At 44.9% G+C, this 13,242-nt stretch overlaps 1 protein-coding gene across 1 annotated transcript in view; it reads left to right on the top strand.

Annotated features, from left to right (window-relative positions):
- Positions 1-13,242, top strand: part of LOC119391204 (uncharacterized) — a 571,776-nt gene that overhangs the window by 282,799 nt on the left and 275,735 nt on the right. The window lies entirely within an intron of this gene.

Below are 13,242 nucleotides of genomic sequence, written 5' to 3'. Positions count from 1 at the left end.
AAACGACGGTTTTCACATTCAATGAAACGATTTCTGTGCTTCTTGTCACAGCAAGAGGAGATTGTTTCATCCCTGTTCACAGCCTGCATAGGGAGGCCAGATGGTTTGGGGCGGAGAAACAAAACTCGTACGCCTACTCTGCCTGCAGCCTTATTCAACCTATGAGAGAAACCGTGAATGTAGGGAATGACAGCCAAGCGAGAGCGAGTGTGCTCATTTGGCGTGTATTTCTCGTCGTTCTAAGAGTGACCAGCAGCTTTTCAGCTAGGGAGCTCAAAAGAGTGCTGGGGAACCCTGCGCTCCTCGCGTTTCACCTGAATCATAAAACTTGTTTCTGTTCGATGAGGGCATGATTAGACGAGGGCGCTTCTCATGGCGGAATAAGCTATTTCTCTTAGCTAGCTTAAAGTCCCGCGAAAGAATACGGAAGCAAGTTCTTCTGAGACGCGGAAAATAACTCCAGCAGATGTGGTCTTCATGGACTACGAGCAGCAAAACCAAGAACCTTAGCTCACTTTGTACCGATACTTCTTTAGTAGTTGGCAAATCTTGGAGGTTCTCGTCAAATGCGCAATGAATAACGTCAATGGTGGTGAATATTGAAGGAAACTTCTTCGTCCAGAAAAAGGCTGTGTGTACACGGTCATGCGTCGCGCCTGCGCTGAGTGATCTCTTGGTGACGCGGTACGATAGAGACCTTGAGGCCTGCCTGCAGTCTTCGAATGTATCAAATGTATTCAGGTACGTTGACGATTACCTTGTGATCCTGCGATCCTCAACAGTGGTACCAACCGAGGCCGTTGACGTTATTCACCGCGCATCTGACGAAACCTCCAAGATTTGCAACCACTAAAGAAGTACCCGTACAAGGTGAGCTGAGGTTCTTGGATTTGCTGCTCGTAGCCCATGAAGACCACAGCTGCTGGAGATATTTTCCTTGGTCTCAGAAGAATTCGCCCGTATCCTTCTGCGTACTCTAAGCTATTTAAAAAAGGAATAGGCTATTCCACCATCAGAAACGCCCTCGTCCGATCATGCCCTCAGTGGACGGAAACAGTTTTATGATTCAGGTGGAACGCTCGGCGAGCGCAGGGTTCCCTAGTGCTCTTTTTGAGCTCCCCAGCTGAAAGCTGCTGGTCACTCTTAGAACGACGAAAAATAACAGGCCAAACGAGCACACGCTCTCGCTTGGCTGTCGTTCCCTACATTCACAGTTTCTCTCATAGGTTGAAGAAGACTGCCGGCAGAGTAGGCGTAAGAGTTTTGTTCTCTGCCCCAAACCGTCTGGCCTCCCTATGCAGGGCAGTGAACAGGGATGAAACATCTCCTCTTGCTGTGACAAGAAGCACCAGAATCGTTTCACTGAATGTGTGAAAAACGTCGTTATGACATTCCATTATCATGCGGAAATCACATGTAGGACATACTGGACGGTGCATAAATGACAGAATGCGTGAGCATGAGAATTCTTTAAAAGCAACAACAGGCAGTAACCTGGCATTGTACATCATGCTGCTGCTCCCCTTTGCTTACAATGTGCAACTTCTCACGAAATATTGAGATCAATGTGCACACAAATTTGAGGCGCACATAATCACAAAAGGGAGCAGCTTGCTTTAGCGCGCCATCACTACACTCTTGACAAAGAAATTAGCTACCTTGAGCCTCATTGTGATCACTACGCTTGTTGCAGGCCCGTAGCCGGAATTTTTTCGAGAGGGGCCCACTTGTTGAAAGCCTTGACTAGTTTGAAAAAACGCCTATTTTCATGATTTATTTTCGATAAAACACCATGTGTCCTCAAAATTTCGGAGGGAGGGGGGGGGGAGGGCGAGCCCCCCCCCCCCCTTCCCGCATGGCTACGGGCCTGGCTGGTTGTCACATGTTTTTGTTTTTCTGTTTGATTGTTTGTAGCTGCAGTTTTCAAGCCTTGCTGTCACTTGCTTACAAACCTTTTTTTTAGACCCTGGTTCTTTTGTTTTTGTTGATTTATGAGTCAGGTTTTAGCGGTTTTAATTGGTTTGGTACTGACCACCATGTCATTGTTATTTTTTTGCCATTTTTTTGCTCGTCTTTAAGTTTTAATGAAATCTGCTTTTGCCGCATCTTGTAAACCCTATCCGAATTGATAGTAATGCCGGCGGGCGGCGAGTCACTTGATAGCGTATGTGCCATTTTTCGATTTTTGCTCGCCTGCCTACAGATTCTCTGTCTTCCCAATAAAGAAATCAGTTGATTGCCAGCACGTTGTGCCCTGTATGTTCTTCGTCCCGTTGTCTGCGCTGTTTTGCCACACAAAGAAGAATCCACATTCGAGTGTGTTGTTACTTATTAAACATCTTGACAGGATAGCACAGCTACTCAAGAAAAGAGCACATGTCAATGCTGAACTCACAACTAACTTTTCTAGAAATCACGCAGATGCTCAAAATATCACCTGAACCCAAGTGTTTTCACAGAGATAACATCATTTACAGTGCATGTACAAACAGCAAAATGCAGTAATCAAATGTATACCCAGGAGAGAAGCAAGGAGCACTGTCCACTTATCTCGTGCTTCCTCCTGAGTATTTACCAACATGCCCAGTTACAAGTATTGCTAAAAAGTACACCCTTCCACCTTAGTATCAATTTAATGAACAGTTCAACTTTGCTGTCAAACAAGGCTATTCAAGGCATCGTCATACAGTGCATTACACATATCTTTGTGTGGTAAGGCTCAATCTGTCTCATGAACCGTGTGACGTACAGATTCATGATACCTTTATAGATGTGGTGGGGATCATGTTCCAAACAATGTGATGAAACATACGGGTATGCCCTGCCTTCTAATGAAGGCTCTCTCCGATACAGATTATCACTCTCAGGCTTATCGATTATTTGACACAAGGCTTTGTTAGAAGGAAATAAGTGCTTAAAGCTAGGTTGCGCCACAACCTATAAAAATACCATAAATCTGTTCATACATAGCAGTAAGGTCAGAAGAGGGAATATTAAGGCCCACCACATAGAGAAATAGAGCATCGGAATGCACTGCGAAAGTGTGTCCTAGAGCTTTGCACGAGTCAGTTTTGTATCACTTGATAATATAGTGGCAGAATATATATGTTTTATTGCCTTTTGCTGTTTGTAAATGCCTGCAGATGATGTCATCAATGCAAGAACACATGGGTACGCATAATATTGAAACCATTATGTTTATCGCAGAGACTAGTGAGGACAGGACAAGAAGGGACACAGATAGGCACTAACTTTTAAGTGTTTTTTGGACTCACATCACACATATTTATAATTTAAAAAGAAAAACTTCAACATGCGCAGGCACAGCTGCGTCCAGGAAAAATAGTTCTTTCTTTGACAAATAGTGTAATGACACACTAACGCAATCTCGAGAATATGAATACTTGCTGATTCAATGATCAATGCAGTATAGTTTCTTTACTGTTTGTTGCAAACCGGCAATCCCTGCCTTTGCTTTACTTGTTGCAATGTTCCTGATCTTTCCTTGAATGCTGCCCCATTTGCCCTCCATAACCTTACCCATGATAGGGGTATCCGATAAACGGTACCTTCCTTGCAGGGCATGTAACGTGTCCTGTGTTTCTTATTGCAGCCAATCCTCTCCTCTGAGTATCTGGGTTGCTGCTTTTCCATAGTTTGGCATGCTTATTTGAGGCCATGAACACTATGCTGATGATCCCGAGCACCAACTGTTTTTTATATTGTTGAATATCTCATGCAGATATGACATAGTGGCAAACATTTTTTGGCCATCAAGATTTGCCTTTTTTTTGGCTTGGCAACTGGAAGGTGGTTTTCTGGGTAGAGTATATGCAACCGATACAGCAAGGTGAACAGGATATCCTGCTTGTGTCAGGGGGTTCCTTGGAAATTAAGGCTTGTCCACAAGAAACAGGAACAGAAATTTTTACCGTGTTAGCGAGCCACACAGGCATAGGCAGAAATTCATTTCGGGGAGGAGGGCGGATGGGGGCTTGGCTCAGTCTGCTACCCCCTCGCTACGCCACTGTCGAGGCAGTCAGACAATGCACCTTTTCACCGTTATTGAGTGGGAGAAACTAAAAGGCAGCAATGGCTTTTTTCCCATCAGTTTGTATCCTGCTCCCCTTGCTGTATTGGCCCTGCAGAAGCCCTACTCAAAAAACACCTTCCAGTTTGCCAGGCCAAAGAAATGGCTAATCGTGATGGCCAAAATATGTTTTGCCACTATGTCATACCCTGCACAGGATATCAAACAATTTAAAAACGGTTGGTGCTTCGGGCAATCTTCAGCATAGTGTTCACGGCCTCAATAAGCGTGCTAAATTATGAAAAAGTTGCAACCCAGACACTCACTTGGCTGCAATAGGAATCACAGGACACGTTATATGCTCTGTAAAGAAGCATCGTTTATCAGATCATGGGATAAGCATTATGTGGGGCAAATGGGGGAGTGTATCAAAGAAGGGCTCAGGGAACACTGAAACATAAAAGAAAGGCAGTGGATGACTTGCTACCTGAACACTGGAGCATGTGTGGTTGCGTCCCACTTTTTGATGAGTTTTTATTGTGCGTAAGCACAGCGACGAAACTAATACATTAAAATTGAGTCGGCAACTATAATAATCTTGGCTGAGATTGCGTTAGTGTGCCTTCACTATCTTTAACAAAGAAATAACTATTTTTCTTCGATGCAGCTGTGCCTGCGCACGCCTGAGTCTTTGTTTCATGGCAGCACAACAACACAGATGTTCGGTGGAAGATGGAGGAGGCTTGAAGAGACGAAGAAATCCTCAAACAGGGTATGTTGCTGCAGCCAACTCTTGAACGAGTAGACTTGCCTTCATCAAGATAGCAACATCAAGAATTAACAGTTGCTCCCTTTATGAAGACAACTGCAAGTTTCAAAACGTTGGCTCTGACGACATCCATGTTCAAAATTACGAACTCAACAATACAAACTATTCCACGTTCCATGTTCAAGGAATGCAAACTAAATATATGCATTGCACTGAAGTGCAGAAGATAGGTTTCCCACCCCTAAGCTAAAGGCCAGTATATGCTGTATCTCAATAGGTGCTACATGTCCAAACTGTCCCAATCCAGTGATGAAAAGAAATGCCTACCACTCATTATGGCTTGCCCGGCTTGCAGGAAGTATGCTCCTATCTTGTACTGCAACCTGTCCTCTGTGTCGGTGCCATGAACAGCTCTCTCTCATCGCTGATACATGCATAACAGATACCGCAAAGAAATGTTGATTTTCATGCAAAACAAACCCAACCACATACAGATAGTGAGTACCAAACATGTCTCCAAGCAAGTCTATATTCATAATATTAAAGAGATCGATCCTTCAATGAAGGGATCAGGGTGCAATAAGAACAGCTGTATTAGTGAACTAGCCACTTGCAGACTACTTGAAAGAGTGTCATTGCGTGCTCAACATTCACACATGTACACAGTAAGCACTTCCCAGAATATGCACATAGCCATATGGGTGATTCACATGACAAAAACGATATACACACTTTTATCGAAATATAAAAAAAAATTAAAAGAGTGCGTGGTCCATGTGCTTGGTGTGAGGTGGGAACAGAGCCATACACATTGTATTACATCATGAATGTAAGCCATTCAGGAAACAAACTTTGGTTCTCTACAGCGAATTCACATGTAGTTTGTCTTGTATAGTTGAGCTGTCAATTTGATTTCATTTTCAGTTATGTAAGCCCTTCACAAAACCGAGAATATTTGCCAACTTTCTGTGAACTTCTGGAAACAGTATATGAGAATTGAGATCTTTTTCTTTTAATTTATGACCTTACAAAGCTAAATAAACACTAAATCACTGCATACTAAACCTTGGTTATGCATTAAGTAGAGCAATATTGGTACCATGTTGAGTAAAAAAAAAAAAAGCGTGAAAATACAGTAACTTAAAGGCACCACACAATAAAGCAACGTTCTTATTACATGAGCATAATCTAAGTTATTTGTGATAGAGAACCTCGTGTGCTTCAAGATGCTAAGAAAAAATATATGACAGAACACGAGCTCACGTAGATGCTAAGAAAAAATATATAATGGCAGAACAAGAGCTCACGCATATTTTATCAAACACACCAATATTGCAACAAAGAGTAGCATGTGTTAGCTTAATTAACCTAAGTGAATTGACATATTCATCTAATAACACTATTTGATATAAACATGTGTTTCTTCAAATTAAGTACGCATTTTCTGGAGTGTGCACTTAGTACCAGTACGTAACGTAATTCACTCAAATACATTTACTTCAAGTGAGCTCCTTTAAAACATTATGAGGCAGCTAGGCTGAAATCCTAACCACAAAACAACTACATGAATTTCTTCTTTCCTTTCTTTATTTCTTTCTTCTGGCGAAAAGCGAAGGCAAACGGCTCGGGGCCTTTGCACGCAAAAGCCACGAAAACAAAACATATCCATCATCGTGTGCGCGTGTCAGGGCTGTGTTTTTTTCTATCACGTCCCCAGTCTTGTGATGTCCCCAGTTTTGTGATATTTTGCGCGTTATTACCGAGTTTCGTGAACTCTCGCAGCAACACCGTGAAAACATTATCGGGACAACCATGTGTTTAAAAAGCAAACACTTCTAACGGCGACAAGGGATTCTAGAAACACTCTAAAGCGATGATCTCGTACAGTAAACAGTCAAGGAATAACAGCACAACGACACGAGGCTTGCATGATCGAAGCATAAGATCGCGTAACGCAACGCGCATCCTTCAAACATGTAATTTATGGTGGTGTATATAAGTGCACTCAAAGCACAAAACATACCTGCCTATCGGGTATCTGGTTGATCATCCTCGCTATGCCAACACGCCGGTTCCTGCATAGGAGTCATCATGCAATGAAGTAACAAAGTTATGTAGTTCAGCGACCTTCAACTTACCCAAGTTTGGCATTGGCTGTGCACTCTTCATAGTCGCTCGTCAAAAGGCTCACGCTTCCCCTCCTGTGGAACCGCAGTCGCCGCTTGTCCAAACACTAGGACGCGGATTGTCTTCGGAAGTACACTCGATATTGAATCACTCGATGGACGTGAGTAATCGATGAACAAAGCAAGAAAGCATTTTGAGCGCGGACACAAAGCTGCGCGTCCCATGAGGCTGTGTTGAGCGGCAACGAACGACGACCATCATCCGCCACTGGATTAAGGCAGGAGAACGCCTCAACACACGGAAAATGCCCAGTCGACGAATGTCGAGTACGATAAGCACACAATAAACGCACACAATATCCATCAACACGATAAACATGCAAGCGCGAGGCACATGCGTTCACGGGAAGCGGGTTCCTGCAGTACAACGAGACCTGTTGCAACTGTTAGCTTACAGACTAAACCAAAAAGAATGTAGGTGGCAGCAGTGTCGTGCTATGCTACAGGTCATATTTTTTTTAGAAATAAAACGCATTTGTGGCTTTTCACACAAGTTTAGGTGCAACTGCATTATTTGTTCGTTATTTATATTTAGTTTTGCAGCTATACGTATTGTGTTTGGCATATTAGAGCAAATTTCAAAGCGCACACCTGAAATAATGGTCATCTCTGAGTCTTTGTAAAGCAACGCTGCAAAGTACAGATCTCAGAGGCAATGCTTTTGTGCACTACAGGTGCCGAACACAATTTTTTTCAGAGTTAGAGGCTTTGCCGGTGCGTAGTGAAGCATGAATAACATGCATTCTCTCACAATAAGAGAGGAAGGGTGTACCTGACCAGGTGCCCATTCCTCTACTTTCTCTGCGTAGCAGCTGCTGTTGTAACAGCAAGCAGGAGCGTCAGCTGCAGGAGGGGAGTCATGGGTGCGCAACTCCTGCCTCCCTCCTCCATCACCCCCGCTCGCCTGAATTTACCGACGAGGGAGGGGTGGGTACTTACCGACGAGGAAGGGAGGGTAAGGGGGGGTTATGCGGGTGCGCTTACGTTGCCAGCCACTGTTCCCAGCCGTATTTTTGTTGTAAGCGTATAGCTGATATTTAAGTGCACTTTCAAATTCTGACAACGATATGAGAGGTTTATCTCGTGTGCTTTCCTCAATGTTCACTGTTCAGCTAATCCAATCCCCCAGCCTCCGGGCAAATGGAAAACTGACGCTTTTTTTTAACTGTTCGGGGTATCGCTTCACCGCATGCGATCGACACTATTCTTGTTAGTCAATTAGTGAGCGCTTCGTTATATCCGGTGGACAACCTTCAATCTATATTAAGTTTTAGAACCTTGTCGTACAACACTTGGTGCATGAGTATTTTGTTGATTTCGGTTCTGGTGCACAAACATTCCTGGGTGGCTTTCCCTGCAAATTTGTATTTAGACCACGCACAGGTGATGTCACTGCTCAGTGTAGCCTATTTATTTACTATGCGTGTCATCCGATAGAGCACAGTTAATTCTTGCGTAAGAATACTCTTGCCCTTTCTATCTCGCCAAAACGAAAAACACTACACTCTCGCATTGAGAATAATGTTGCGCAATAAAAATATTTGTAAAAAAGCATTGTGTGGTGTCAATAGACCTCTCTTCAACCAATTCACATCCCCTTTCACCCAGTGACGACATGCTACTCTAGATGCGGCTGCACCCCCTTTCTTTACACGTCAGAAGCGGACGTATGTGTGCAAGTACGCAAGTAGTAACGTTTACTAACACGCCACCTAGGCAGGTAGTGCCGTTTACTACCTCTGACATTTACGACCTCGTGTGTACTTCTGAGGTAGTAAAGGACCGCAATACGTAGTAATGGGGTCACAAAGGTAGTAAAGGGTCCCGTTACTACCTTTTCTACTACCTTTTTTTTAAGAGTGTACTTCTCCAACTCGTTGGCGATGCCGTAGGTACTCAGCTAACAACTTCATGCTGCCGCTCAATAGCATTGGATCATACGTCAAGCGAAGGCTGTTTGCTCAGTTCAAACGAAGGCATATTTATACATTTTAAGTTAGAAAATACCATAATACAATAAAGTGTGCAGCATTTCAGCACTAACAGAGAGAGAATTAACCGCGTACACCAGAAAAGTCACCTGATGGAGATTGTATGCACCTTCGCTTTTATGGCGCGTGGGGCGCCTAAAGTCATTTTTCGCGACTTCGGCGAAGAAATAAAAATACAAATCCGCGTTTAATCAGAAAAAACAGGGTTAGTTCTACCCAACACAATGGAGAGTCTTTACATTAGTGGGGTTATCTAAACTTGTGTTCAGAGCGGTGTCTGTCCCTATAAGTACGGATAGTGCGAGAGGTGGTTGTGGTTGTTTCGGTTTTTTCGTGGTTTATGTGAGAGTGCCGTTCATCTCCTCGCATCTTTCTTGCTCGGCCTGATTGCGCAATCAACGCATTCGTTCTCTGCATCACCACATGTCGCTAGTGTCACAGCTTCCCGTAACCTGCAAGGGTTGACGCTTGGGCAAGTTGGTGTGGATTCATTTCAAAAAGGTTAGCAGCGCAAGAACAATTAGGAAGGGACGAGACAACAAAGGTAAAGAGCGCTGACTTCCAACTAGTCTCTATTTCGATAAGAAGTGCATGTATACATGGCAAGGGAGAGGGCGCTAGACAAGAAAAGAAAAGAAAGAAAGGATGTACAGGTGCTGCCATCGTTGCCTCATCGTCTCCAATACAGCACGTATATCACCACGTGTGTCCTAAAACCCAGCCAGGTAATCAATTTCTTGATTTAGAAGCGCAATGGAGGGAGCACTAACACATTATCTCCTAGCTTATGTATCAAATCAGCTTCAATAACTTCGCGAGTTAGCTGATCCCTATGCCTCGCCATCACTTTGCTCTGATTGAAGCCGGGTGTACACCCGCAGTCACGGCAATGAATGCCGATGTGACCCTGGACCGTGTTGAAGACGTTGTTGTGTTCGCGCAAGCGGTCGTTTAGGCATCTCCCACACGTCAGTGGGATTGAATAAACAACCCCCACTGCTCAGGAGACGAAACGTGTCCTGTGGTTCACAGAACACACAGGAACCCGTGAGGGCTGAGCGTTCACCATTTTGCACAACTTCTGAAGCTTCTCGGGAGCCGAGAAAGCCACCTGCAAGTTGGCACGCGCTCCAATCTTCTTCAGCCTATGTGACACATTGTGCACGTACGGCAACACAACGAGGCGCTTTTTGTTGGTGTTTTCACGCTCTTTGCATTTGTCTCCTTGCCGAACCTGCTTCAGTAGCTTTTCAGCGACAGCAGTCAGCAAAGCCTTAGGGTACCCGGTGTCTTCGAGCCGGCCTACTTGCGCTTGAAAACTACGTTGCAAGGCGTCAGGGCAAGACTTTTTCAGAGCACTGGCAAGGCATAGGTTTGCAATGCTGCGCTTGATTAGTTTCGAATGCGCTGAGCTGTAGGGCAAAAGTGGTTTACCATTTCTTGGCCGATACATCCAACATAGATGAGAAGTAAACCATGAAAGTTCCAAATCAAGAAATCTCAATGAATTGTTTACTGGGAACTCGGAAGTCAACTGCAACGGTTGCAGAGAGCTCTGGAAAGTGGCTACAGTTTTGTGCCCTATGTCATGAAAATGTTCTTCTGCACAGTCAACAAGAATTAAGAAATCATCCACAAATCTGCACACTTTGACAACAACGGAATCATCTAGTTTGGATGCTATGACGCGGTCATGATGTGCAAGGTAAATATCGCTCAGGATCGGTGCCAAACATGACACAATGCAAATCCCGCTCTTTTGGATGAATTTTTGATCATTCCAAGTGACGAAAGTTGATTTCATGTAAAATGAAATAAAGACTAGTTGGAAGTCAGCGCTCTTTACCTTTGTTGTCTCGTCCCTTCCTTTTGTTCTTGCGCTGTTAACATTTTGAAATGTGTAGATAGGGCCGACGTCTTTATGACGAAAAAACAAAACAAGAAGCAAACCTCACGGAAGGTTTACTCGATAAGGCATGGCAGCGTCGCGTAATGCTCCTTCTAATTTACTTCTTTCCTTCGTGTAGTCTGGTGTGCCTGCGTGATGTGGTCTGGCTGGCAGACATTACCATGGCTGTCCGCGCCCTTGTGTTCGTGTTTTAGGGGCACAATATGCGGACAATATGGAAAAACGCCATGTGGACAATATGCAAAAAACACACGCCATATCTACGAGGTGAATGATGATTGAGGAGCTGGCTCAGAGATAATCGGGTAAACCGTGAATGCTCCATACAATTCCTCTACTGTCATATAAAGACGTCACACGTTTTTATAGTAGCGATTGTGGTCAGGTTGTTGTCGAACCACAAGCGGTCGCAGACCTTGCAGCTGTGGCCGAACGTGTGATCGAAGAAATCGAGGAAATGTGGTTTTGCCTGCGTTAATGTCATCATCAAGGCGCTCGAAGAACAAGAGCAAGAAGACTTTTCTTTCGCGCGAGCATGCGCATGGTACAGTTGGCTATGCTATTTGTGGTTTTGCCTACGTTAATATCGTCATCAAGCCGCTCGAAGAAGAAGACGAAGAAGACTTCTCTTTCGCGCGAGCTGCGCCTGTAGCGGTCGCCTATGGAACTAAGGTTACGCTTACGACTGCGGGACATTGCCCCAGCTTAAGAACCTGGTGAGCCAGCTCCTACAACGCCCAAAATTGTTCATTACCCATTAGAATGCTCGGCTATTTTGCCACAGTGGCTTACCGACAAAATATTATTTCATCCCAGAACCATTATTTCAAACTTCCCGCTTTCTTTCTTTTCTTTATGATGAACTGTTTTGAAGTGGTTCTAGTTTAAAACCAAATGGTCTCCTACTAGACAGTCCCAGCATAACGTTGATAGTCTTGAAGTGGTTCTAGCGTAAGGCTGCTGATCTTACTGATACTGCAGCGGTTCCATTGAGTAGGCTGCTGGCAAGCTTGAACTGGAATGGCTGTCGTTCCAGCAGAAGGGCACTGATGATGAACAGAGGTAGGAGTGGTTTTAATATGAGGCTAGTGGTCTTAATCTGGGATTGCGCTGTTTCTACGTAGCAGCAGCCGATATCTAAGTGGTAAGTGCAACGCACCTTAACTCGTACGTGCTACCGTTTGGCGGCTGCAAAGGCCAATTACGATGACTAGACTGCAACACTTTTTTTATTTCTTGCGTGCTGTGTTGCATATGATTGTGTTGACCTCGTCGTGCTCGTCTCAGCTCAAGGTCCGAACGCAACCACGCCGTTGCCACCACCCTCGACATTGGCCTCAACTACTGCAAGCATTACCACCACTACCACCACCACCACCACCCCAACAACAACGACGTCAACCACGACGACAACGACGGAGCTCCCGGTCGTGATTCCCATTCAGGGTAAGCTCTATGTAGTAGCTTATGGTGAATTTTCCAAGAGCTCATATAATAATGCAATGTAGTCTGACACCCTATTGCATCTTATTGAGATAGCAACTATATGGAGAATCCCGGCGCATTTTTGCCGCCGCCGTTGGTGCCGCCGTGAGGTTGCGTATAAAGTCCACACCGATAACATCGCCCCGCGCGTCGTATGTTCTATATATGTGCGAGTGAAAGCGTGTGAGGTCTGCCGACGATGGCTGCTCAAGCGGTGATGAAACGCGCCGGCCGTCTCCGTCGCGTGAAAGGTGCATGTTAAGATCTCGGAGGGGGTGGGGGTAGTAGGGCTGCGTATTTGCAGCAGGCACTCCGCAATTGGCAAGCTGTGGGTGTAGCGCCACGTAAGGAAAGGTTAGGAAAGTTAGACGACGAGAAAGAGGCGCCTTGACTCCGCACTTTGACTGGCCGGTCGTGGTCACGCACGGTCGCGCGCGCAGTATCTTTACAGAGATAAGCAGTCGGTTCATACCTTTCTGTTCTCATCGCTTGCATTGAAGCCACAGACAACACAGGTCGCTTCGCTCGCTACAGCGGCCGCGTTTCCTTACGCCAGCGTTTTTTCGAGTTATGCTAGGACGCATGCTACAGGATTGAGCTGATAGCCTTACTTCCTATAACATTTCAATTTGTTACTATCTCATTCATTGCTTCGCCCTTGAGGCGAAACTGTGTTTTTGCTTAAATTTCATCTTTCTCAGCATCCTGAGTGCCACAACAGTGTTACCAGCGGCCTCGCCTATTGTTTCGTTCGATATACAGCTAGAGTGCATTGGTGGGGTGCCTCCAGATTAGCGCCAGCTCGAGGAACGCTTTCGACTCTATGGACCTCAGCTTGCAAAACATTCTTCCGAGTCATGATGAATTCTTTA

The sequence above is a fragment of the Rhipicephalus sanguineus genome, chromosome 4, assembly GCF_013339695.2.
Source record: "Rhipicephalus sanguineus isolate Rsan-2018 chromosome 4, BIME_Rsan_1.4, whole genome shotgun sequence".
NCBI lineage: Eukaryota > Metazoa > Arthropoda > Arachnida > Ixodida > Ixodidae > Rhipicephalus > Rhipicephalus sanguineus.
The sequence above is the reverse complement of the archived record's forward strand: the minus strand, read 5'-3'. Positions and strand labels throughout refer to the sequence as shown.